Source organism: Lynx canadensis, chromosome A1 (assembly GCF_007474595.2).
Source record: "Lynx canadensis isolate LIC74 chromosome A1, mLynCan4.pri.v2, whole genome shotgun sequence".
NCBI lineage: Eukaryota > Metazoa > Chordata > Mammalia > Carnivora > Felidae > Lynx > Lynx canadensis.
The window spans coordinates 165,910,122-165,936,081 of NC_044303.2; the positions used below are offsets into that span (position 1 = coordinate 165,910,122).

The following is a 25,960-nucleotide window of genomic DNA, read 5'->3' on the forward strand; positions in this document are numbered from 1 at the left end:
TTAGAAACCAAACGTCTTCAGACTAAATATTTTAGGCTCAATTTCAAAGAAAATGGCATCTACCTGGATTTAAAGCCACGAGTTGGGATCCCACAAAGGGTCTGAGTTGTCACTATGGGAACATGAAATCTTATTCCAAGGTCCATGTTCTGAGGTCCCAAATGGTCTTCAGGTAATAATCAAATTGTAACAAAGCATGTGTGTATATGTGCCTTTTCTTCTGAATAAAGCTGGCTTTAATCAGATTATTTAACCCAGCAAAAGATAAGAACCACTGTTTGAAATTTCTGTCAACCTAACACAAAAGATGCTGCTAATAAGAAAACTCTGAATTGGGTCAGAGAGAGCTTTTTGAGATCTTGACTATAAATTGGTTGCTCATCTACTCAGGCCAACTCTAAAACATACATTTAAGAGAAAAGCAATGGTAATATCATAACTTTTCAATCAGTATAATTTCTATCACTGGCAAATTGGATCAACTTCACAAGATTCCTGAGAAAAAATTCACACTAGGAGAGCTTATTCTAGTAATCAAAAATGACAAAGGGATTCTTCTTTGCCCCACTGTATATCATGCCTTCTTTGTTGAAAGTCAATTGACCATATATCAGTGAGTTTATTTCTGAGGACTCTATTCTGTTTCACTGATCTGTGTCTGTTTTTTGTGCAATATGGTACTGTGTTGATTACTGTAGTTTTGTAGTATAGTTTGAAATCAGGGAGTATGATACTTCTACCTATTCTTTCTCAAGCTTGTTTTGACAATTTGGGATCTTTTGTGGTTACATATAAATTTTAGAAGTATCTCTTCTAGTTTTGTGAAAAATTGCCTTTTGATAGGAATTTTGATAGGGATTGAATTGAATCTGTAGATTGCTTTGGGTAGTAGGGACATTTTAACAGGCCTTTTATCTCTTGTTTAAATTTAGATATTTCATTCTTTTTGATGTAATTGGAAATAGATTTTTCTTGATTTTTTTCTGCTAATTATTCATAGAAATGCAACAGGTTTGTGTATATTAATTTTGTATCTTGCAACTTTACTGAATTCATTTATTCTAATAATGCTTTGGTGTAGTCTTAAGGGTTTTCTGTACATAATATGATGTCATCTGCAAATAATGACAATTTTCTTTTTCTTTTCTAATTTGTATGCCTTTATTTCTTTTTCTTGCCTAATTGCTGCAGCTGGGAATTCCAACACTATGTTGAATAACAGTAGGGAAAATGAGCATCCTTGTCTTGCTCCTGATCTTAGAGGGAAAGATTTCAGTATTTCACTGTTGAGTATATTAGCTATGGATTTGTCATATGTGGCCTTCATTATGTTCTGGTATATTCCCTCTATACCCATTTTATTCAGAGCTTTTATAATAAATGGATGCTTTAAATAAATGGTATGGGAAAAAAACTAGACAGCTACATGCAAAATGATAAACCTGACACTTTCTTAGACCAAACACAAAACTAAACTTACATTCAAGTCTTACTTCAGTATGAGACCTGAAACTATAAAACTCCTAGAAAAATCATAGGCAGTAAGCTTCTTGACATTAGTCTTAGCAATTTTGTCTTGGATTGGGGAAAGCAAAGGAAACAAAAGCAAAAACACTTGAGACTACATCAAACTAAACCGTGTATGCACAGCCAAGGAAAGAATCAACAAAACGAAAAGGCAAACTACTAACTGGGAGAAGATATTTGCAAATCATGTATCTGAAGAGGGATTAATATTAAAAACATATAAGGGAGCCTGGGTGGATGAGTGGGTTAAGTATCTGATTCTTGGTTTCAGGCCAGGTCATGATCTCACAGTTTCATGGGTCTAAGTCCTGCATTGGGCTCTGCGCTGGCAGTGTGGAGCCTTCTTGAGATTCTCTTTGCCTCTTTCTGCCCCTTTCCTGCTTGCACACTACGTCTGTCTCTCTCAAATAAACTTTATATATATATATATATATATATATATATACACACACACATATATGTATATATATATGTGTGTATATATACATATACATATATATACACACACATACATATATATGAAGAACTCATACAACTCAATGTCAAAAATAATCCAATTAAAAAAATGGGCAGAGGACCTGAATAGACATTTTTCCAAAGCAGACAAATAGCCAACAGACACATAAAAGATGCTTAAAATCACTCATCACCAGAGAAATGCAAATCAAAACCACAGTGAGGGGCGCCTGGGTGGCGCAGTCGGTTAAGCGTCCGACTTCAGCCAGGTCACGATCTCGCAGTCCGGGAGTTCGAGCCCCGCGTCAGGCTCTGGGCTGATGGCTCGGAGCCTGGAGCCTGTTTCCAATTCTGTGTCTCCCTCTCTCTCTGCCCCTCCCCCGTTCATGCTCTGTCTCTCTCTGTCCCAAAAATAAATAAACGTTGAAAAAAAAAAATTAAAAAAAAAAAAAAAAAAAAAAACCACAGTGAGAGCATTGTGGCTCTGTGCTGACACTGCAGAGCCTGAAGCCTGCTTCAGATTCTGTGTCTCCCTTTCTGTCTGTCCCTCCCCTGCTTGTGCTGTCTCTCAAAAATAAGTAAACACTAAAATTTTTTAAATAAAAAAATTCAGAGAAAGTAGCACATGATTTTGCTTATATGTGAAATCAAAGAAACAAAACAAAACCCCGTCTTAAAGTTATAAAGAATAGATTGGTGGTTGCCAGAGAGGAGGGGGCCAGGGGTCATAATGGGTGAAGGGGAGTAAGTAGAAACTTCAGGTATAAAATCATTCAGCGGTGCCTGGTGGCTCAGTCAGGTAAGCACCCAAATCTTATCTTGGCTCAGGTCATGATCTCATGGTTCATGAGTTTAATCCCTGCCACAGGCTCTGTGCTCACAGTATGTGGAGCCTGCTTGGGGTTCTCTCTTTCCCTCTCTCTGTGCCCCTCCCTTGCTTGTGTTCTCACTCTCTCTCAAAGTAAATAACATGGGTGGCTCAGTTGGTTGAGTGTCTGGCTCTTGATTTTGGCTCAGGTCATGATCCCAGGGCTGTGGGATCGAGCCCTGCATAGGCTCCGTGCTGAGTGTGAAGCATATTTAAGTCATGGAGAAGTAATGTGCAGCATTGGGAATATAGCCAGTAATATTGTATTAACTTTGTATGGTGACATATAGTAACTAGACTTAACATGGGGATCATTTCACAATGTATACGAACATTGAATCAATATGTTGTATACCTGAAATTAATATAATATTGTATATCAATTAAACCTCAATAAAAAAATAAAAATCCCCTCTACAAAGTTGGGAATTTAATCAGAGCAAAAAAAATTTTAAGTCCTCTAGATAACTCCATATTCCAGGCAGTTTACACAAGAAAAGAGGACTTCTGAAGTCCATTAAATATGATTCATTACTATTGGTTGTGTGTGTGTGTGTGTGTGTGTGTGTATGTATGTGTGTGTGTGTGTATATATATATATATATATATATATATATATATATATATATATAAAGAATGGCAAGGGGGATATTATGACTCACTGAAATCTTTAGGACTTATGCTACTTCTGTAAAAGTTAATTCTGTTTGACTGTTTTTTAATAAGGTTCTAAATGCCAACTTTGTCATTGAGAATACAGTCTTGATTACCTCATGTTTCCCACCAAGCAATAGGATTTTGATACCCTCAGAAAAGTAACCTAACACTGAGTACTTGTGTTCTCTCTCTCTCTGGCACAAGGTCTGGCAGTTAATATAGCACAACTTGCTTGGTAAAGTTTCTTTATCTTGGCATCAAAAATTGGGAATTCATTATGATTGTAGCTATAATCAATGTGTATATACTCATACCTACTTCCATAAGAAAAAAGAAAGTGAATGAAGAACACTTTAGGGTCCAGAATATTTGGTAACAAAAATATACAGGTTCCATACTGTGTAAAGCTGTATAAATAAGCTGTACTTTGTGTTCATTTTTTTAAATGAGTGCATAAGAGTCAGGACAGAGGAAGTAAAATGAGCTAAAGCAGAGATGTGAGAAAAGAACTATGCGAAAAAGTGAAAAAGAGACAAAGTTCAGTAAAAGGACACAGCTTATGGTTTACAATAATTATTGTGTTGTACGAGCAGATATACTTCCCAACTGAAAAGTATATGAAAACACATTTGGTGTTCTTTATGAAGTCAGTTGCCCTGTTTCTTCCTCAGAATGCTATTGAGAAGCAGTCATCCTGAAATATAATCAATTTAAAACATGATATAGTATGGGGAATTATGGCATGTTATAAAAGTATATTGAAATTTTGCAAAAGGAAAAGTAATGTTAGATGCTGAAAGGTGATGGGGGCCACAAAATGGAGTACTCTGTGATACATTTCTCTTGAATTTGAATAAATGGAAAAACAAATACACTCTTCTGGTGTCTAACACATTTTAGAAGAGAGGATTCATCATACTGATAAACACAAATCTGTTTCCTGGTGAGCATATTTTTATTAGAGAAGGATGACTGAGGAAATGCATTGAAGAACCATTCCACTCTAACATATTCACCAAGTTAAAAAAATAGTTGTGCTTTTTTAAAAAGTGATTTTTAAGTATCTTCCCCACCTAAGGTGATAATGTGGTGACTAGACTAGCTAACATGTATTCTGACCTGCTTAGCAATAATATTTTTGTGAAAATTAATTAGTTCTCTGTTGTAAACTAATTTTCATGTGAAGTGTGCGTTATAAAAACCAGGTTTCGCCAGAGTTTTGTGAGCCCAGCAGAAGCTGATTTTGAACAGTAAGGGTCTTGTATATGTGGTAAACATACTAAGGGGCAAAAATCGGTTAATTTCAGAGTATATAGCAGAGTTACCAACTTAATAGAAAAATTCTAAATTCAAGAAAACAAACCTGTCTCATTAGGACTTCACTAAAATAATCATACCCTTTTTACTGAAAATAACTTTGATAAGACCACAATACTTAAAATTAATGGAAAATATTAAAGTATTTCAACTGTAAAGATCAATAATATCTAAGAACTCACTATATATTCTGTTTTAAATGAGCCTTTTGCTCAAACAGTATAGTGTACATATACCTCACCTAACAGAGGTACATACCTGATATAAATATCCACAGATTAATTGAACTATTGTAGGAATTCTTGCAGCCAGTTTGAATTTGAATTTGTCATCTATGATGTATTATTTTTTATTACTTTACGGTAATATGTATACTTGGCAGGAATGAGAATAACTGATGACTCATAGTTTGAAGATTTTCCTAAACAAAGAGTGGTTGTTCAGGAACACAAATGAGAGGTAAACAACTGAAGTGAAAATGAGTAAGCCTTCAGCTGAAAACGTGCATTATGCAATACCAATTCCATGAGCTGACTATAAACAGACACAAATATCAGGTTTCTAGTGCTTTCTGGCTGAGGGTTCATTTTCTGCCAAGAAATGAAATTCATTCTGAATTGTCCCCAGAAATTAATCTTCTGCTATGTGTTAAATCATATGTATGAACTAGGCACAAGAAGCTGATGCAATAGTTTGTACCTTGAAGTCAGAAAATTTACCAATGTGCATGCTTTTTATAGTTGGTTTAACAGAGAGCAGGTCTTTGGCTCCACATAAGATAGACACTCATAGCCTATCCTGAACATTATGAATTCTTTACCTCCCTTTCATTCTCTGTTCACAGTCATCATTTTCTTCATCTTACTGTTTCAGGACCCAGCATCTATCTGTGCTACATGTTGGGTCTCTGGGCAAGCCATCCTCACAATCACTTGTGTGGTGATCTAATCCTATTGTTTAAAGGGCTCACACAACTGGATCAATAGTCCATTTCTTTCTGACATGGGCATACAGCCCTACTGCCACTTTGCTCTGTACAGGGGAAATGCTAGGAGTTGTTATCATTTTTCCTTTTCAAGGTAACGACTCCAAGTTTAGTAGAGATTCTATTTCTATTTTTATAGTCTTAGTTCTAGTTTTCTTTCTCAGCTCAAGAGTGTTGAGGAAAGCCACACTCTAGGTGTCATCCTAGCTGCTGGTCTTAAGATTTATTTTACTTCAATTTCCACAGCATACTCTCCTCCTGTTCTGGCTCCACACTCTGAACACATTTTCACTCTGTCAGTGTCTCCTCTCTCATTGTTCCATTAAATATATCTGTAACTCTGCCTACGCTCCTGCACTGTGTCCCTTGTCACTGCCTATGTGCAAGGGCAAATGTAATCAGTGCTTTATCACCAGAGGAGGTGATTTGGGGTAAGAGTTTATGATCTTGAGAATCTAGTAGAGAAGAATAATTTATTCTTCAAAATTCCTCCCTTCCCATTAAGGATAAATAGTGGGTAAATTCCTGATTTCACAAAGTTTTATTTCCATTTTTCATCCAATGACTGTCAAATGGAAAGAATTATAATATTGCAAGATGCAAAGAGATATTGACTTATACATCATGTCACATTAACATTCTTGGAGAGAAGCAACTGAATCTACTCACTACACATACCAAAGATTATAAAAGATTCATACCATTTCCTCCATATATAGCCTAGATACAGGTCAAATGGAGATATATCACTTTATTTCTGGAAAGAAGGAATATAGTAAAGAGAAAAATCAATAATTTTACATTTTAATGCTATAGTCAACAATGATACCTAAATGTTAAAGCAGTTATTATCTAAAAAGTAGCTAATTTCTTTGTAATTAGTAATGAAATAATTATGCGACCCCCAAATTGGGTCAGTTCTGAGTGCTTTACATGCATTGATCTACTTAACTTCTTTATAAGTATGGGACAGGTAAAGGGATAATTTCTCTGATTTCCTTACCTGAAACGGTTAAGAGATTATAAATAAAACTTGAATAAATCACTAAACAGTCTTCAGACCTACTAAAACATGACTACCAAGTATGTGAAAGAGAACCAGAGAAAACTCGTAAACACGTTTTTTTTTAAAAGCTCTTATTCCTTTAATTAGCTCATGTTTTTCCTTTATCTTCAAATCTTAGCAAGGACAGTGACAAAGACATACAGTATATATATATATGTGTGTGTGTATATATGTATGTATATACGTACACACACTATGCTATATATGGTGTATATATACATATATACATATATATTCTATATACATACATATATATACTCTATATATACACATATATATACATACTATATATATAGTGCATATATATATATATATATACACTAAATTCTATATAGTATAATATTGCATGAACAACAAAATTATTCCCCCAAGATAAAAATGGTTTGCAATTTTTATTTATCTGGCAATGATTTCTGAGAAGCCAGAAACTCTTGAGTTCACTGATCCAGGTATTCTCCTTGCTCTTCCACTATCTATTGCAGAATTGACATGTAAACATGGTATATCCCTCACCATCCACCGCTTTCTAATTCAAGTCTTTTTGTCTTACTGGTAGTTAGAATCTTTTGATTGTGTATTGCATGAAAGAGGTAAGAGTGGAGGAAAAAATCGAATAACATTGCCTATCCAGATAATTTTTTCTCTTTGTGTACTTGAACTTCGGTATGGGCAGATAGGGAAACTAGGGAGTCTTTCTTTTAAATATTTGTTTATTTTTGAAAGGGAGAGAGAGGGGAACAGAATCCGAAGTGGGCTCTGTGCTGACAGCAGATAGCCTGATGGGGGTTCCATGTCTCTAACCATGAGGTCATGACCTGAGTTGAAGTCAGGTGTCTAACCAATTTAGCCGCCCAGGTGTTAGGGAGTTTTTAATCCACTGTAAGGGCCCCTACCTTTTGGTAGCTTTTGTTAGCGTTTCTCCTATCTTCTTCCTAAATGGCTGCATAGGGGCACCTGGGTGGCTCAGTCAGTTAAGCATCTGACTTCAGCTCAGGTCATGATCTCATGGTTGGTGGGTTTGAACCCCACGTCAGGGTCTGTGATGACAATTCAGAGCCTGGAGCCTGCTTTAGATTCTGTGCCTCCCTATCTCTCTGATCGTCCCCCACTCACACTCTCTCTCTCAAAAATAAAATAAACATGAAAAAAATTTTTTTAATGGCTGCATAGATCTCAATAAAATTAGCTATTACACTAATGATATATAGTAATGTGAGATAATTTATCAGACTTAGCATAATTTGAAATAATTCTTCTCAGAAGTTGACAAAGCATTGATTATTGTGTTTGTGGTGTCTATGAGCATATCTGTCTTGTAGGAAGATAAGAAAGCCTTAGAAGGCATAGCTAACTTCTACCATAATTAGGTTAACTTCCAAGGTATTTCTTTATTTCAAATTTTTTTTCCTAATAGATTATTACTTTTACCAAAAGGATGAACCTACATATTTAGTTAAATATGTCTATATATAAAATGCAGTATCTTCTGAGTTGATAAATATTTAAATAAATGTATCAATTACATGCTCCAGGGCTTTTGTAAGGAGTGTAATTTATAAAAGTAATTAATAAAGAAGTTGCTAAGATGCTACTGAATTTACAAAATGCACTATAGGGCATCTACTAAACCCATTCAGAATGGAACTATAAATAATTTAAACTGCTATACTTGTCAGAGTAAATGAGCAAAATCTATTTTCATGTAATGGTCTTGTTTACTCACTGATTTGATGGAGCTACTACTTTCTCACAGATTTTCCATCAAGAAAAATGAAGGCATATCTACATGTTTCAGCCATATGTAAAACATGTATAAGTTATATTTGTACCACATGATGCAAGAATGTCTCAATAAACTGCATCTCTTCTGTATATAATCCATATAACATTGATCTAATTGTTGGCCACTGGGGGTAGAAAGTGGGTTATTCCAGTTTCATATCATAGATTTTTCTGAGTTTGGTCTAAAGCAACATTATAAAATTTTAACCTATTTTTATTCTTCTTGAAATATCCATACCCCAAATTGTGAAAAATACAATTTTATTGATCATGGCTCTATACTCAATAAAATGATTATTTTTTTCCCAAATAGTTACTCACCTAGCATATGGTAATCTATCACCATCATCTAATGCTTCTGGGAAACATGATGGTATAGCCTTCCTGTGTACATTATCTCTAGGGTAAAAATCTTTAATTGCCTGTTCACCAGCTTAATAGCATGCAAAAGCTCAGCTACCTTCTTGACACCGTCCCTTTTTTTTTTTTTTTTTTTTTTTTTTTTTTTTTTAGCCCTTGTCTATGGGAAAGCTGCTTTCACTTTCTCTAAAAGAAGAAAATAGATTATGGTCTCATCACGTATGCTGGACCCTGGGGCAGACTGCAGGTATTCAACTTCTTCTAGTCAAAGCAAGTTTTCAAAGCTTCCTTCTCTTTCTAATCCAGTATTTGGCTATTTGACATTGCTCATTTTTACAATCATCTGCTAATATCTGATGATATAAAATACCTTGGAGATCTGTCTCCAGTTTTCAAAAGGCTAAGATGCCTTTATATGTACACAGACACACTAGCATACAGAGGCAAGCATACACATGAATTTGAAATATAGTCATAATTATTTCAATTACAAAATCAGTAGAAAAACTAAAAAAAATTAAGTACTAGGAGAAGACGGAAGGGGATAAAGGAAATGTACTATATGCGTATAGCATCTTCAAATTCACAGTGGGTAATTCATTTGACATGCTCTGTAAGTTTATATCTTACCACAGTGTCTGGGGCACAATAAGTGCAGATACCACAGGATGAAAAATTTAGGGAATACAAAAGAGTTATCTTTTAGTCCTGGATCTGAGGTTTATACTGCATAGGAAGAGACCGTGCTTTCGTAATCTCTGCAGTTTCTATAAACTCCATGATTTCCATTTTTATATCATTGGCAAAAAATTGGATCCAAGATGACTATATTCATATTAAAATATAACAAGAAATTATTTATAAACTTGTTGAAAGATTATGTAAGCCCATCCACTGATCCCCAAAATGAGCATTTTTTATAAATAACTTAAACTTTTTCATTTCAGATTTAGATACAACTACACACTGTTAAATGAAAATTTTGAAACAATTGAGTGGTTGTATTTTTATTGTTTCATAACAAGTGAAATTTATGGCTCTGTGGCTTAAAAAGTAACATCAAGTATTAACTATGTTCTCCTGCTTTTGGTAATAATAATCACTTATGTGTGAAGTTAATAGGCAAAATTATATAAAAGATAGACATTCCTGTAAGGACACAAAGAAAGTGATGTGTGGTTGAAGAACTATTTCTATCCAACAGTTTATATGATCTCAAAAATATTAATTTTTATATATAAGATCAATTTTGTTTCAGAGTGCATACTACAAATACTTTGTGCCAATACCATTTAATTGAAAAGTAGGTCTTTGTGTACATAGATTAGGAAATTATCAGGCAGGAATTATCATTTTACAACCTTAAATCATGTGCATGTTATCAAAAAATGAACATTTAGACATTTCATATTGCACAGACCAAAATAAATCCTAATTGTATTATCCATTTCATGTTCAATTCTGTAAACAATTTTTTTTTCAAATCATTTGATGAGGGAACACAATATGAATCTATCTTACTTTCTCCTTTTCACTGCTTCTTCTATTACTGCTTTAATCTGTTCCTATTACCCAGTTTACACTGATTTCTCTTTTATTCCCCAGAGTGGAATGTAAAGCATGCATATATATATACACACATATATGTATACACATACATATATATATACTTTATTTTATATACATATATGCTTTATTATATATATACACACAGACACACATAAATGTGCATTATATCTATCTATCTATCTATAGAGAGAAGGGAGAGGGAGGGTGGGAGGGAAAGAGAGGAGAGACTGTGAATAGTGTTTTCATGTAAGCAAAAGGGTTTGGGACTTAAGTGAAGACATTTGATAACAGTATTAGTCTAATCCTGAAAAAAACTAATCTATAGATATGTACTCTGAGTTACACACAAAAAAGTAGAAAATAAATTCAGTGGGACATTGTAGAGATGGTCAGTGTATTTTTCTTCGGCAAGACTTTTTATATATAAATTTAACTGAAACTAAATTAGCCATGAAGATTATTTACTACCTTTGGTAGTCAAAAATGGTATTGAGTAGCTAAGCAACATCAGAATGAATATTTTTATAAACTAAGCTTTGATTAGTATATATTTATATCCATGATATAAATAGAAAATTATTATAAAGTGGTCATTATATATGCTGCAAATTTTAGTATACACTAAAAAGTACCCGAATGATATAATTGAAGAAAATAAGTTTCAGAACAAAAAGTTGTTTTAGATGATAATCTGAATGTATTTAGCTTGTTATTTGGAAAAGCCTAATAATTACTAGGTATTAGGGTATTTAATAAATATTTCTTATACTCCATCTTCAGAGATTACCTTCCTGACCTTCTTAGGTTTGATTAGGGCCCAAGTTCTTGACCAGGAATTGTGGATAGGAGTTGCATTTGTTACTTACAGACCTACAGTTTAATTGCAGGTGAAATATACTGAAGAGTGCTTTATTTTTCTCTGGCATAATTATGGATAATATTTGAAATGTAAGTTGCCCCATCAGTTTGGTTTGTCGAACAAATATCATCACCAGAGACTTTGACAGTGTCTCATCGTGGACATATAGGTTGAATAAGAAATAAAACACTGTCATTCTCAGGCAATGAAATTTTGGGCTTGGTTATTGGTGGAGCATAATCTACACTATCGTGACTGAAACAATTCTTAAATCACTTCTCAACTACAGATTCTTACGCTGTTAAGAATGGGCAGGATGAGTCAAATGGGGCACTGAGTAACTTTTACTCATGGAGGAAAAGTTGGATTTGACAAAACTGATTAAACATAAAATTAGAAGAAAAATTCCTACTTTTTTTCTCTGCATTCTTGCGCTTACTCTGTTTGACTTTGAGGTCAATGTTGACTACAAGTGATTAGAAATTATTTTTGTCTTTCTCCCAGTGTTAGGGGGAACACATTCACCCTTTTACAATTAAGTAGGTTAGTAGTCTTGAGTTTTTCATAGCTCTCTCCAGAAGGCCAAAGGAGTTAGTATCTATTCCTAATTAGTTCAGAATTTTTATCATAAAAATATGTTGAATTTTGTCATGTCAGTTTTCTACACCTGATAATATTATGATTTTTTGTCTTAAATATGTTATTCACCATAACAGACTAGTTTTTCAAATGTCCAAGCAACTTTTCATTCTGGGATGAACCAAACTTGGTCATTATGTCTTATTAATTTTAAATCTAACTGTATTTCATTTGGTAAAACATTGTTAAAAGTTTTTGCATGTATTTCATGAGGGGATTTGGTCATGGTGTTTTGTTTTCCTATTTAATGTCTTCGCTTTTAGTATTGGCCTCATAAAATGAATGGGGATGTGCTTTGCTTTATTTTACTTTCTGGAAGAGTTTGTGTAAAAGTTGTATTTTTTTCCTTCCATGTTTAATTTGCCAGTGAAGCCATTTAGGCTGGTGGAGCGTTTTAATGATGGCAGTGTTTATTTCAAAATTCAGTTTCTTTTGTTAAAGACATAGTGTAATTCAGATAACCAGGACAATTCTATATATATAGCCTTTCTTGAATGAGGTTTGATAGTTTCTGCCTTTCAAAAAATTGTTACATTTGATGTTGAATTTTTGAGTCTTTGGCCTAAAGGTGTTTATATTTCTATAATACTTGGATATGTGTATGGTCTGTACTGATGTCCATGTTTTATTCTTGTTCCTGGTTAGCTTGACACAGGTTTATAAACACTGTCAGAACACAGAAAATTCCTATGTCAGAAACACAGCTCACTGTCTCATCAATTTGTCTTGTCCCCAATTTCACTGAGGAAATGTGAAGTGGCTAAAGTGGATGTTATACATATCCTGAGTTTGCATTGCAGCTGAGGAACCCCAAGGAACTCAAAATCTTTTAGAAAGGACTACTGGCAAACTTGCCCAACATTTACCCCAGAGGAGGATACTATCTTTGTAAACAGATTGCCTTCTGCTGTGGAGACACCATCTCTGTCTTTCAGAGCTGTTTGCTATACAAACATCTTTATAAAATAGTTCAGAATAAAACCTCTTAATGCTTTTTCTCACAAGCTACCCACGGAGAATCATTTCCCAACTGATTTCTCTGTTCTTTCCATGATTAGTTTGACTAGTGTTTATCATAATTACTAATATTTCTAAAGAATTGACAATTGGTTCCATTGATTGTATTTTTTGGTTTTATATTTAGTGTTTCCTTCTTTCTGCTTGCTTTGAATTGAATTCATTCTTTTTCTAGCTTCCTAAAATGGAAACTTAGATCATTAATTTGAACCCTTCTTTGTTCTGTAATATAAGCATACAATTGTATAAACTTTTTTGGTAAGTACTTCTTGAGCTGTATCTCACAAATATTCTTATGTTGTATTTTAATCTCACTCATCTAAAACATTTTCTGATTTCTCTTGGATTTTTCCTATGACCCATGGATTATATAGAATGGTGGTGGTGGTGTTTTCTCAGTATACATTAGTGAATTCAGTGTACTTTTTATTTCACATATTTTATTTTTAAATCCAAATTTTGGGGTATTTTTGGTATCTTCTATGCCTCATCTCTTCATAATCATGTTTTCTTCTATATTCATAAGTATATGGAGTATATTTATAATATATGTTTAAAATATTTGTTTATATTCCATTTTCTCTGTCATTTCTGGGTCTTTTTGATACTGGCTGGAGTAATAAGTAGTCAACAGTCAGAGCCAGTAGTCTTCGATTCATATTGACTACAAAATTGAAGGAGTAGCCATTGGGGCTTGATCTATAGGGAAATATGAGGATGGTTAATAAACTATAATATCCCTAAGGTTAAGATATACAGGCAGCCTGAAACATTGACAGCCAGAAAATTATAATAGTGAAAAAAACAGGAGATTAAAGGCAGTTATTATAAATAAAATTTCATAATTTCTTTCTTAGTTCCCAAACCCAAGGCAATGTTCATGTCCCAAAAAGGAATGACTCTACAAGACTGTGCCAAGAATCAATCATAATAATTCAGTTTCTTTCTCTTTTTTTAATGTTTGTTTATTTTCGAGACAGTGAGAGATGCTCTGTGCTATCAGTACAGAGCCAAGTTTGGGGCTTGAACCCACGAACCATAAGATCATGGCCTGAGCTGAAGTCAGACTCTTAACTGACTGAGCCACCCAGGCTCCCCTGTTTTTTTTTCTCTTTTTTTTTTCTCTTTTCTTTTCTTTTCTTTTCTTTTCTTTTCTTTTCTTTTCTTTTCTTTTCTTTTCTTTCTCTCTCTCTCTCTCTCTCTCTCTCTCTCTAACGACCTTATACCCATTTATTCAAATGACTGAATATTACAGAAAGAAGGGAGTGGATACTCAGACATTATAAAAACAATTAGACACCGGTTATGAGTAGACAGTAACACCTGGAGATCCAAAGCATCATCTTTGTATCCCTATTAGAGTGGCTGGCCAGTTAAGACATCCTATTTTACCTAAGCTAGATATACCTAGAGTGAATAATGAACAGTCAAAATAACAAATATATACCTTTCCAAAACTTTCCCCCGAATGCACTTTTGTATTTTATTATATATCTTGGTTATTAGCACTATTATCTGCCAGCTAACCAAATGAAGGACATGAGTGTCACCCTTAACTCTGAACTCTTGATCTCTTATTCTCAATCATTCATTCAAATATGTTGATTCTACTGGTTTTATGTATCTTGAACTGATCAAACCTACATCATTTCCTAATCGGCCTCCTTCCAATCTCAAGTTTCCAAAACATATTCCAAAAACATGATGTATAAATCTATCTAAAATATACATTTAGACACTTCTCTTCCTTGCCAAAAATCTTTCATTGGCTCCAATAGCACTTAGAACAAATTCCAAACTCCTTACTTTTGCATGTAGGGACATTCATAGACTGGCCCCCACCTAAATTTCAAACTTCAAATCTCAACACTTCAACTCCCTCTTAAAACTCCACCCCCCATCTGTAAATCCCTGTTCCTGCCATGACAGAGTACTTACAGTTACTCAACTTCCTCCTGGAAGTCTTCCATGATTCTGACAGCTAGATTAAGTGCATTCATATGCACACTCATAACATTCAGGGCTTATCCTATCTGAGCAATCATTATGCTTAAATGTTAGTATATTTATTTTTCTCTCTCATTAAACTATCCAGTACCTAGTATTTTCCCAGATACACATATGTTAGATATCCAGCAGATGGTTTTTTAAATGAAATAGTATTTCAAAACATTTAAAATCCTTGGAAGAAAGATAAAGTTAACTTTGGGAGATTTATTACCTCACATTACCTCAAATGGAGAATGTATCACATGTAAATAAATCAGGATTCATAATTTAAATTTAATTTAAATGTATATGTAGAATAGAAATAATGGTCTCAATTAAACCAGTAAGAGATTATCTATCTTTAAACCAGACTGTGGAAATCTCTGTTTAAGATGAACAACATCTGCATGAAGTCAAGAGTAAGTACTACAGTTTTTACCAAAAATATTTACTGTGTTGTGTGCTTTTGGGTCATCAGCCATACATGCTGTCTTCATATTAAATATCAGCATTGTATTTATCTTTGCCAACTCATCCACAATTCACGAGGTCTGACAACTGGTACAGGCAACTATGTCTCAGAGTATGCTCATCTACTTAATTAACATGACAATAGTCATTCTGTACTGACAATTATGCATCCAATGAACACTGTCTTGGATATTTAGGAAACTTCTTCCCTTAGGATATCTTATTCTTTCTCCTATGTCCTTCAGGTACACCAACTTTTTTTTTTCTTGTCCTACCAAGTATATTCCCTTTTCTTCTGAGAAGACTGAACTGTTACTCATGTAATTCTATCCAGTTTCACAGCTGGATGAGGCTTCTTGGGAAGGGTAGGGACATTTTAATTTATAGGTATAGAGGAGGGAGGGCAGAAAAAGACCATTATCTTGGCCAGTTTTTGAGGAAAATCATCATTTTTAAAAAAAATACATATTTCAGGGACACCTGGCTGGCTCAGTGGATAGAGCATGAAACTCGATCTCAGGTAGGTTTGAATGTCATGTTGGGTGTAGAGATTACCTAAAAATGAAGTCTTGGGGTGCCTGGGTGGCTCAGTCGGTTAAGCATCCAACTCTTGGTTTTGGCTTGGGTCAAGATCTCAGTTCACGAGTTCAAGCCCTGCATCATGCTCTCTTTCTCTCTCTCTCTCTCTCAAGAATAAATGAACTTTAATAAAGTGAAATCTTTAAAAATAAATAAATATATCTTTCATTATAACATTTCTTTAAAATATCTCTCAAGTGTTATTTTAAATATTGGAATGTATGCTGGGTGGACTGGACAGGAAGTAATGTAATAGTAATAAAGCCTAACTGGAAATTAGGAAGTCAAAGTTAGATATTATTTCACCTGATTTTACTCAATAGCTGTGAGATTTAATATTAGTTACTTGGTTTCCTTAAGCCTCAGTCTCTTCATATGTAAAATTTGTATAAAACCAACTCCTTTTTTTTTTTAATTAGAAGTAAATATGATCTACATAATACACTTAGTATAGTGCTTGGTACATAGTGTTAAGCAAAGAATCTTACATCCATTACCATTAACAGCCTGTTGTCTCTGTTAAGACACCCTGAAAAATTGGGCTCTAGCCAACAGTGTTTGTACTTTAGGGTTCCTGTCTACTAAAATACCTGCTAATTCTTTGGTAGATAATGTAACAAAAAAAGTCACAGTATATTCTGGGTTCCGCTGCTATCTATTGCAATCCTAGGACATGTTATTGGTGTTTGTGTTGCTAGAGCCACTGCTGCTACCCTGAAAAGAGAGATTTAAATAAGTGTTTTATTTAATATTATAGATGCAGGATGACTCTGTATTTAGTTGTGTTTTTATCGGTGGGAGGGCAGGCAATTAATTTGAGTGTGGCAGTGGGCCTAAGGACCAAAAAAAGTTTTAGAAAAACAAAATACTTTCAGAGTCCTGGAAAAGACACTTGGAATAGATATCTCTCCATGCAAAGTATTACTAGCAACACATAAAAGCAATCATTTTGAAAACACAGGGTATCACTAAGGGCCACATAAAGTGCATACTGTGTCTGCATGTAACAAAGTATACTGGAAAATATTTAGTCAACTGAATCAGTATATGTAATATGTCATATTGAGAACCCAACCTAATTTCTTGTTATTTACCCATGCAGTTACATTTAGCAGTGTCAGCTGAGGTTATTTGGAAGGTAATAGTAGAATCACCAAGATTTTATTGTTTTCTCCACAAAGTAATAAATCTTTTTAAAAAATCTTTATTTCCTAAATTGCTCATTCAAATTCAATTCAGTTTATGCTCAGTTTGTGTAGAGAATGACTTCCCTAACCCTATAGGGGCACAGCAAGACTGGGAAGTGTCTGGAGAGATACCTGTCCTGATATTTCGCTAAGTTCCCCTGACATGTAAAGGGAGCCAAGGCATTACTCTAAGGAAGGGTGTACATTAGGGTTTGCTACCTGGTCACTCAGTGGTCCAGCTTCATTCTGGGACCGTTCTAATTAGAAAAAAGAAAATGATAATACAAAACTATAACACTGTTGCTGCTCCAAAATCCTTCAAAGTTTAGAAAGATGGCCTTCTACAGACTAACGGTATCTCACTTCACAATGGTGAATTTGGAGAATTAGACAAAAGTTGGCTATTATTTCTTATATGACACAAACCTGTAATTATGCCCAAAATGTTTAGGAAGAGGCATCAAGTACATATCAATAACATAATTCCTATTAGCTGCTCATAGGATACCTGGAGTTTCATGTGTAAAACAATTTTTACTTTTCCCATCAAGTACATATGGAAATTACCTTGGATTTTCATCATTAATTTTCCTATCTTTCTGGTCTCTTAGACTCTCATGTTCTCCAGGAAACCCTCTTTCTTTTTCTACTCTTTTGTTCCTCTTCCATGGCCTAAAATACAAATAGCCTTACATCTTCAAGTCTCACTGACTTCCTGGATAAAACGTAAAGACTTCAGAATCTCAGAGTAAAACACCTACAGGCAATTATTTGTATTTTCTTAACTAATATTGATAAATTCTCAGAGTATAACTTTAATTACTTTAACAGAATATCTCTCTTTACCTCTCTTATGAAAGAGACTGTTCACATATAGTAAGTGAACAGAAAGGAACTGAAAATACTCGGATGACAGGAAAAGAAAATTTTGTATTGCCTACATATATATTCTCTTTTTGACCCTCAAAGTTAATTATTTCTCTCTAAATCCATCTGTAAAACCAATCTATTTGAGAAACCTTGATAAAGACCTTACAAATGATGTGTTCAGGTAACTGACTCAAAACTTTCTACCCCTTACTCACAGTATTGATAATTTTGATGGATATAAAGATGTGCTAGATAGAGGTCAAATTTAGGTGACTTCAAGCCTATAAAAAAAAAAAGCCTGATTTCATTTTTGAATAGATGGAATGGCCTCAGTGGCCTTAAAAGTCACTGCAGTTTTATATGAGGTTTGGCAAATTCCCAGTACTCTGATAGGGACTCATGCATAGGCATAGAGTACAAAGGCCCTGTGCAGGTCAAGATGATCTCAGTATTTATGTATTGGCACCAACATTCCATGAAAAATAAATGGCTTATCTTAGCAGGTCTTTCATATTTGTAAGAAGTCATTTCACTTCATCCTTTTTTCAGAGCTATTAAGATTTTTGTATATTTAAGATGCTTACATTCAGTTAATTTCTACATCATTAATTCACTATGTCTGCCTATTTTGTTTTAAATTACTGTGTTTGTGGAGATAGATGTTTATTTCATTAAGATGTTAAAAACATTTTCCCTTGAAATGAGTATCTGAGCAAAAGCTACTTGGTCCTCTTTCTTGATCAGAGTTGGTCACAGTCATAAAAGCTATCATAAGTCTGGAAATACCATAACCAAAATGTTTGCTCTATTTTGTTTCTTTTTTTTTACTAGCTTATTTTGTTTTCATATACTCTAAGACAGATTGTAAGGATATGCCTCTCCACATGCACTGCTTATTCACCTCTCCTTTCATTGTGTTGCTTTCTCATAGACACACTATACTTACTTTCAAACTAAGATTTCATTAACTTCCATTCCCCACAAACATAAATTGCTACTCTCTACCAGTCATACAAAGTCACATAAAACCTACAAATATGAGGTAGTTGGTTGCCTATATTTCGGCTTTCCCAGTCACTCACAGTACACTAAAGTACTCATGCAATCTGCAATTGGTATTTAGTGAGGAACTATGAAAACTGACTTGCTAAGAATTTAGAAAACAGAGAAGAAAACACACATATACACATGCTAATATGAATGGCTATTTCATTCTCCTCAAGAAGCTTGCAATCAAGGATGCATAAGATAAAGATTGAGGGGCGCCTGGGTGGCGCAGTCGGTTAAGCGTCCGACTTCAGCCAGGTCACGATCTCGCGGTCCGTGAGTTCGAGCCCCGCGTCGGGCTCTGGGCTGATGGCTCGGAGCCTGGAGCCTGTTTCCGATTCTGTGTCTCCCTCTCTCTCTGCCCCTCCCCCGTTCATGCTCTGTCTCTCTCTGTCCCAAAAATAAATAAACGTTGAAAAAAAAAATTAAAAAAAAAAAAAAAGATAAAGATTGAAAGAATGGTGTGAGGAAATTTTTCTTAAGGGATCTTAGAAAATCTACTAGAACCCTGCTACTCAGTGTTGTCTTCAAACCAACAGAGTTAGTGTCCCTGGTAACTTGTTAGAAATGAAGAATCTCAGGGCCTGCCCCAAACCTATTGAATCAAATTTTCCATTTTAATAATATCCATTGTTATTAAGCTTTGAGAAGGTTTGTGCTGGAGATACCAGGTTCTAAGATGAGATCAAAAGTTTATGTGTGGAAATGAAGGTATGGGAGTTACATCTTAAATATAGAAAGAAAGAGGGATGAGGCCTAATATCAAAATCACACTGGTTGTACAAAAAAATGCATTGTCTTATCCATAGCTTACTCTATTTGATGGGTTATGAGTAGACCATATGGAACGATATCAGAATGATCAGCTTGTCTTTAATATCTGATTGAGTCATAAAATGACATATTTTACTAGACAATGTTGTGTATTATACATATTACTACACAAAGTATTAATACTATTAATGTTTTGTTTTTTTCCTAGGAATAAATTTGCAAGTTACAAACAGAGACTTTCAGTCTATTTGGGCTGCTATAACAAAATACCACAGAATGAGTAGTTTATTCTCACAGCTCTGGAGGCTAGCAAGTCCCAGATTAATGTATCTGGGTGGTCACTTTTTCTGTGTGAGCTCTCTTCCTGGTTTATACATAGCCAGTACCTTCTTATTTTCTACCACTTAAGGCAGAAAAGGCAAGGGATCTCTGTGGTGTCCCAAAAAGAACACTAATCCCATTCACGAGGGCTCTACACTCATGACCTTAGCACTTTCCAAAAGCATCTTAGGGGGTTAGACTTTCAACATACCAACGTTGGGGGGGGGGGACACAAGTATCAAGACTATAGCAGATACATTCAGAAGTATTATCCAGATCTATTCTCTACTTGTTTTAATTATCTACAACTCTAATAGTTCTGGTGGTAATAGAAATCATAAATTTTATAATTGAGAAATGGTGGTCACTTGGTTTCTTTTCATCTGCCAGTATTGAGATACAAGAATTTTGTTTTTACTCTATAATATTAAATTATATGAATTTAGATTTTTGTCAGAAGCTTTCTTTTTGGCCACTCTACCAGAGAAAACTGAGTGCTATGGAAAATGAAAGGCCTTCAGTTAATATAAAAAAGGAAATCTTAGCTGATAAAATGTGTGAGTTGATGGAGGGAGCTGTGAGGATATGCTCATTAATTTTGTGTAAAAATTTGATTTCTAATAAGCCACACTTATGCTTTCTATATTCATATGTCAGTATAATACTCCTATAGGGGGGTGTGTATAGCATATATGTGAAAAGTAAGATGATTTATTTTCAGAAATACCAAATAAAAGCTGTGTTATCTAGTTAACAATAGGTTTACAACCTATTGGAAATGTGTACAATCACCCTGTCTCCCCACATTGGAGTCCTAAACCCTTAGACACTTCGCTTCCTGGTTCTTATTCCCCTCTCCATTTTGCAGGCTTATTTTTCACGGGCCTTGCAATGAGCATACGCCAAAGAACTGAAGTCTCTGTGTCACCTCAAGGAATGTACATTTGTTCCAGTCAGACTACTTTTTGCCTTACATGGGCATAGGCAACTTTCAGGTAATGCTGTAACCTCTGTAGTACTCAACCAATGAAGAACCAGGGAGGGACTTGCACCCTAGGAGATAAATTGCCTGCTGTAATTGCCCTTAGTGTGCCTGTCCATCAGACACCCACTCTTGCAAGAATGTTGTTTAAAGCCTCACTTCAGTGTGCTTGGGGTCTCCGCGTCCCTCTTTTGATTGGGTCAGTGAGCTTATTTCTCACAATATATATATTTGATAGCAATAAAAAAAAGGAGCTTTTGAACTGAAAAGGTTTAATTTTCTAAGTTGAAAAGATTTTACATATATTGTTAACAAATAAGTACTTAGCCAAGGCCTACTTGAGGAAGAGATTGTATCATTGATAGGAAGTAGTTACCCAAACACATGCACATTTCCTTTTAAGTGAGTAGACTAACCATTTGAATAAGTGATAATATGTCACCATGCCTAGCAAAATGTATTATAGTCACCTGTTTGATCTGCGTTTTGACCTATATACATGTCTAGAAGTGAAGTTAATAATCACATTTCATAGATCTAGATCTTCCCTAAGAAATTATACAAAACAAAGATACTACTAGAAAATCCACCATCTCACTCAGTTCTAAATTCAATCCAAGACATATGCTCTGCACACAAATTGATGTGAAAATAGGGTTCGGGAGCAAATGGTCAAGAAAAATTCTTGAGACATCTATGGTTTTATTAAAATAGTGGACAGGACCCATGGGCAGAAAGAGCTGCACTCTAGTTTCAAGTTGCAAGGGGGTTAGAGATAGCATAAGTCTCTATGAAATTTGGAACCAAGGTTTCCAGGACTTTGAGGGGCTCTGTTGTCAGCCAGAGGAAAAGATCATTTGAGACTGTCTAGTAAAACCTTAGTCATGAGACCATTCAGATGTATATATCAGTGGGCCATATGTTTGGAGGATGATTGCTCACATATATCTTGTGGTGTGAGTAGAGATAAAGGAAATTTCCAAGGAGATTTTTACAGCATCCTGGGGGTTGGGCTGATGTCAAGCTAAGGTTGCCTTTTGCCTCCAGCAAAGTATTAACATTGAGGCAGCTAAGCTCCTTGAGGAAGGTAACTCTGCTTATCTCAAGTATTTGTCAATAGGCTGCAAGTTATAATGAAGTTTAATTCTTTTTCTTTTGCCTTTGTTCTCCACATCATAAATGATCCAAATATTGGCCTAAGTAATTAAGATACCAAAATTAATATAATGGCTCTGTCCTCAGGAAAACTATTAAAGGAAACAAGTATATTTAATTAATTATTACACAAATAAGGCTAATTTGAAACTGAAATTATTAATTTCCTATGAGAAAACAGGAAACTCTTGACAGAGGATATAGTATTTAATGATTGTCTTGAAGGTTTGGTAGGATATCAAAGGTCAGAAGAGAGAGGAAGACTTTTCTGTTCATTAACTTGACAAAGTCCAAGAACTGTGAGCAATTATGGCACATGTAGGAAATGGCAAAATTCTGAAGTTACCAGGGAAAAAGTGTGTCAAGAGGAGAGATGGGGAAAAAAAGAGAAGAAAACAATGCTGAAAATCAGTGAATGGGTTTAGAGAGTGTATTACAATAGGAAATAAGTGTTTGGTCTTTGTCCCTGTTCCTGGCACATAGCTCCTAAAAGCCTTGGAATTTCCTAGGTGATGCATGCAATAAAGGTGAAAGGACAGTCTTTTTAATTCCTAACAAGCCCTTTCAACCAGATCTGAATTTATGTTAATGAAGTGACTTTTGAAAAGCCCCGGGAATGAGGCCTTATTGCCAGGGACTATGTGATTACAGGGTCGGATCTTTCAGCCCCAACTCCAGGGTGGGGAGAAGGGCTAGAAATTGAATACATTACCAATGACATAATTCAATCAACCATGCCTATGTAATAAAGCCTGCATAAGAAACTCATACTGAAGGGGTTCAGATAATATCTGGCTTGCTAAACATGTATGGTATTGGGTGAGCAGCACTCCTGGAAAGATTTAGGAGCCCCTCTGGACCCCTTCCCATATACTTTGCCCTATGTATCTCTGCCATTAGGCTGCTCCTGAGTTATATAACCTTTTATAATAAACTGCTTATTTGGTAAGTAAACTTCTAGGAAATTATGTGAAGGTGGTGAGAATTTAGGATTTAAATAGTCATTAAGTAGCCAGTTGGTCAGAAGTACATGTGGCAACCCAGATTTGTGATTGGCATCTAAAGTAGAAAATTATGGAAAGAGCCTAAATGTCCATCAACTGATGAATGGATAAAGAAGATGTGGTTTATATACACAATGGAATACTACGTGGCAATGAGAAAGAATGAAATATGGCCTTTTGTAGCAACGTGGATGGAAATGGAGGGTGTTATGCTAAGTGAAATAAGTCATATGGAGAAAGACAGATACCATATGTTTTCACTCTTATGTGGATCCTGAGAAACTTCACAGAAGTTCATGGGGGAGGGGAAGAAAAAAAAAAGAGGTTAGAGAGGGAGGGAGCCAAAGCATAAGAGACTCTTAAAAACTGAGAACAAACTGAGGGTTGATGGTGGGGGGGTGGGAGGGAGGGGAAGGTGGGTATTGAGTAAGGCACCTGTTGGGATGAGCACTGGGTGTTGTATGGAAACCAATTTGACAATAAATTTCATATTTAAAAATAAATAAATAAAATAAAAAATATACTACTGAAAAAAAAGAACAAAGAAAAAAAAAAGAAGGGAGCAGTCTTTACCTCTACAGTCTGCTCTGATTCTGGCGGTTAGTATCCACATTGAGTTAAATTGTAAAACACCCAGTTGATGTCCACCAAAAACTGGAGAATTGCTTAGTGTGGGAAATCCCACATAGCTAGTGTCAGAGTATTGAGTGTGGTAGTAATAGAAACTAGAGTAGGAAATGTCTTTTTATTCTTTCAGGTAAAAAAGTCCTACAAATAAGCAGCTATGTCAAATGTTGTGATAACAGAGGCAAGATATCATAATGATGTATTTTATTTAAATGGGTTCAATAGAAAATGGAGAGAGATTGGAGATAGTATAAATGTTTTTTCAAGGAGTTGAGCTATAAAGGGAAAGAGAAAAACAGAGTGATAGGAGAAAATGGGTTCAAAATATTTAACGTGGTTTGATTGTTGTGAGATATAAAGATATGTTGGTTTTCTGATAGGAATAATGCAGGAAGAAGGGAAATACTGATGATGTCTTTGGGCACATGATGAAGAAGGAGGAGCTCTGTAGTGCTTTGGCAGTAAAAGGAGATGGACGTTAGTAAATGGGCCCAGATGGATATTGCTGGGTAAATCATAATACAAAGAGTGAATGAGAATGGAAATTCTTGTAGTGTTGGTGCACCTGGCTGGCTCAGTTGGAAAAGCATGAGACTCTTGATCTCAGGGTCCTGAGTTCAAGCTCCACGTTGGGTGCAGAAATTACTTAAATAAACAAAACTTAAAAAAAAAGAAAGAAAAAAGAATAACATAGTGTCAGTTTATAATGAGGATGAGGAGATTGTAGGAAATTTTAGCTTTTAGAAATGAACAGAAAATATGAAATCCTATTTCATATCTCACAGAAAGGATGATGGACTAACCATCAAAATCCTCTCTGGGGGATCAATTATTAAAGTGACCTTAGTAGGGGTGCCTGGGTGGCTCAGTCGGTTAAGCATCTGACTTCAGCTCAGATCATGATCCCACAGTTCATGGGTTCAAGCCCCGCATAGGGCTCTGTGCTGGCAGCTCAGAGCCTGGAGTCTGCTTCTGATTCTGTCTCCCTCTCTCTCTGCCCCTCCCCCACTCACTCACTCTCTCTCTCTCTCTCTCTCTCTCTCTCTCTCAAAAATAAATAAATTAAAAAAAAAATTAAAAATAATAAAATGACCTTAGTAGTAGCATTGTGCATTATTTTGGGGGACAGTGCAACTGATTAAAAGATGAATGGGTAAGCCATTAGATGTAAGTAGGTTGTATGGCATAAACACTGCAAAAGGAAGTCTAGAAGTCAAGAGTATATGCAGAAAGTTCAAAATGACTGAAAACAGCAGAAAGCTAAAAAGGGAATAAAGTTCATGGGGAGGATGATAAGAAGTGAATAAAAAGTGTTTATGTCCTTGGATTTAAAATTCCATTTGAATTAAACATTTGCTGTCAGTGGATTTGGAAAGCATTGGTATGATAATGGAATGGCTGAAGTAGGATGGAAGGCAAGACCATTGGAGGAAATTTGATCATGTAACTGAAAGTAGTACAATTTACACGGATATTGAAATTATCAAGAGTGATAATGGGGGTATTATTGGAGAGAGGATAGTGATCCAGGAAATTAATATTCAAGGAAGGAAGAGATGACTACAAGGTGTAGTACCAGGAGACAGAATGCTTATGACATGAGATTGAAACTAGAGAAAGAAGATGAAGGAAATATTGACAGAAGGGCTTCAAGAGTAAGGAGGCTTTTATTACTGACCTTGAATTTAAGGTAGCACAGTGGGAGATAAGGAAATGGAGAGATGTAGGACATGGGGAAGAGAAGAATATGTATGGGATAATCAATTACAGTCCAGAGAGTAAAGTATGACCTCTGATTCTGTTTCTTGTTGTACAGGAAAAAGAATGACAGAGTATAACTCCTAAGTGTCAA

General features: G+C 35.0%; 1 long non-coding RNA gene across 1 annotated transcript; it reads right to left on the minus strand.

Annotated features, from left to right (window-relative positions):
• Nucleotides 1-11,336: 11,336 nt before the first annotated feature.
• On the minus strand, nucleotides 11,337-22,320 carry LOC115506378. Its single transcript, XR_003966363.1, has 3 exons — nucleotides 22,187-22,320; nucleotides 15,329-15,333; nucleotides 11,337-11,349 (listed from the first exon to the last, which is right to left on the minus strand). It is a non-coding gene; the product is annotated as an uncharacterized LOC115506378 (long non-coding RNA).
• Between the last annotated feature and the right edge of the window lie 3,640 nt (nucleotides 22,321-25,960).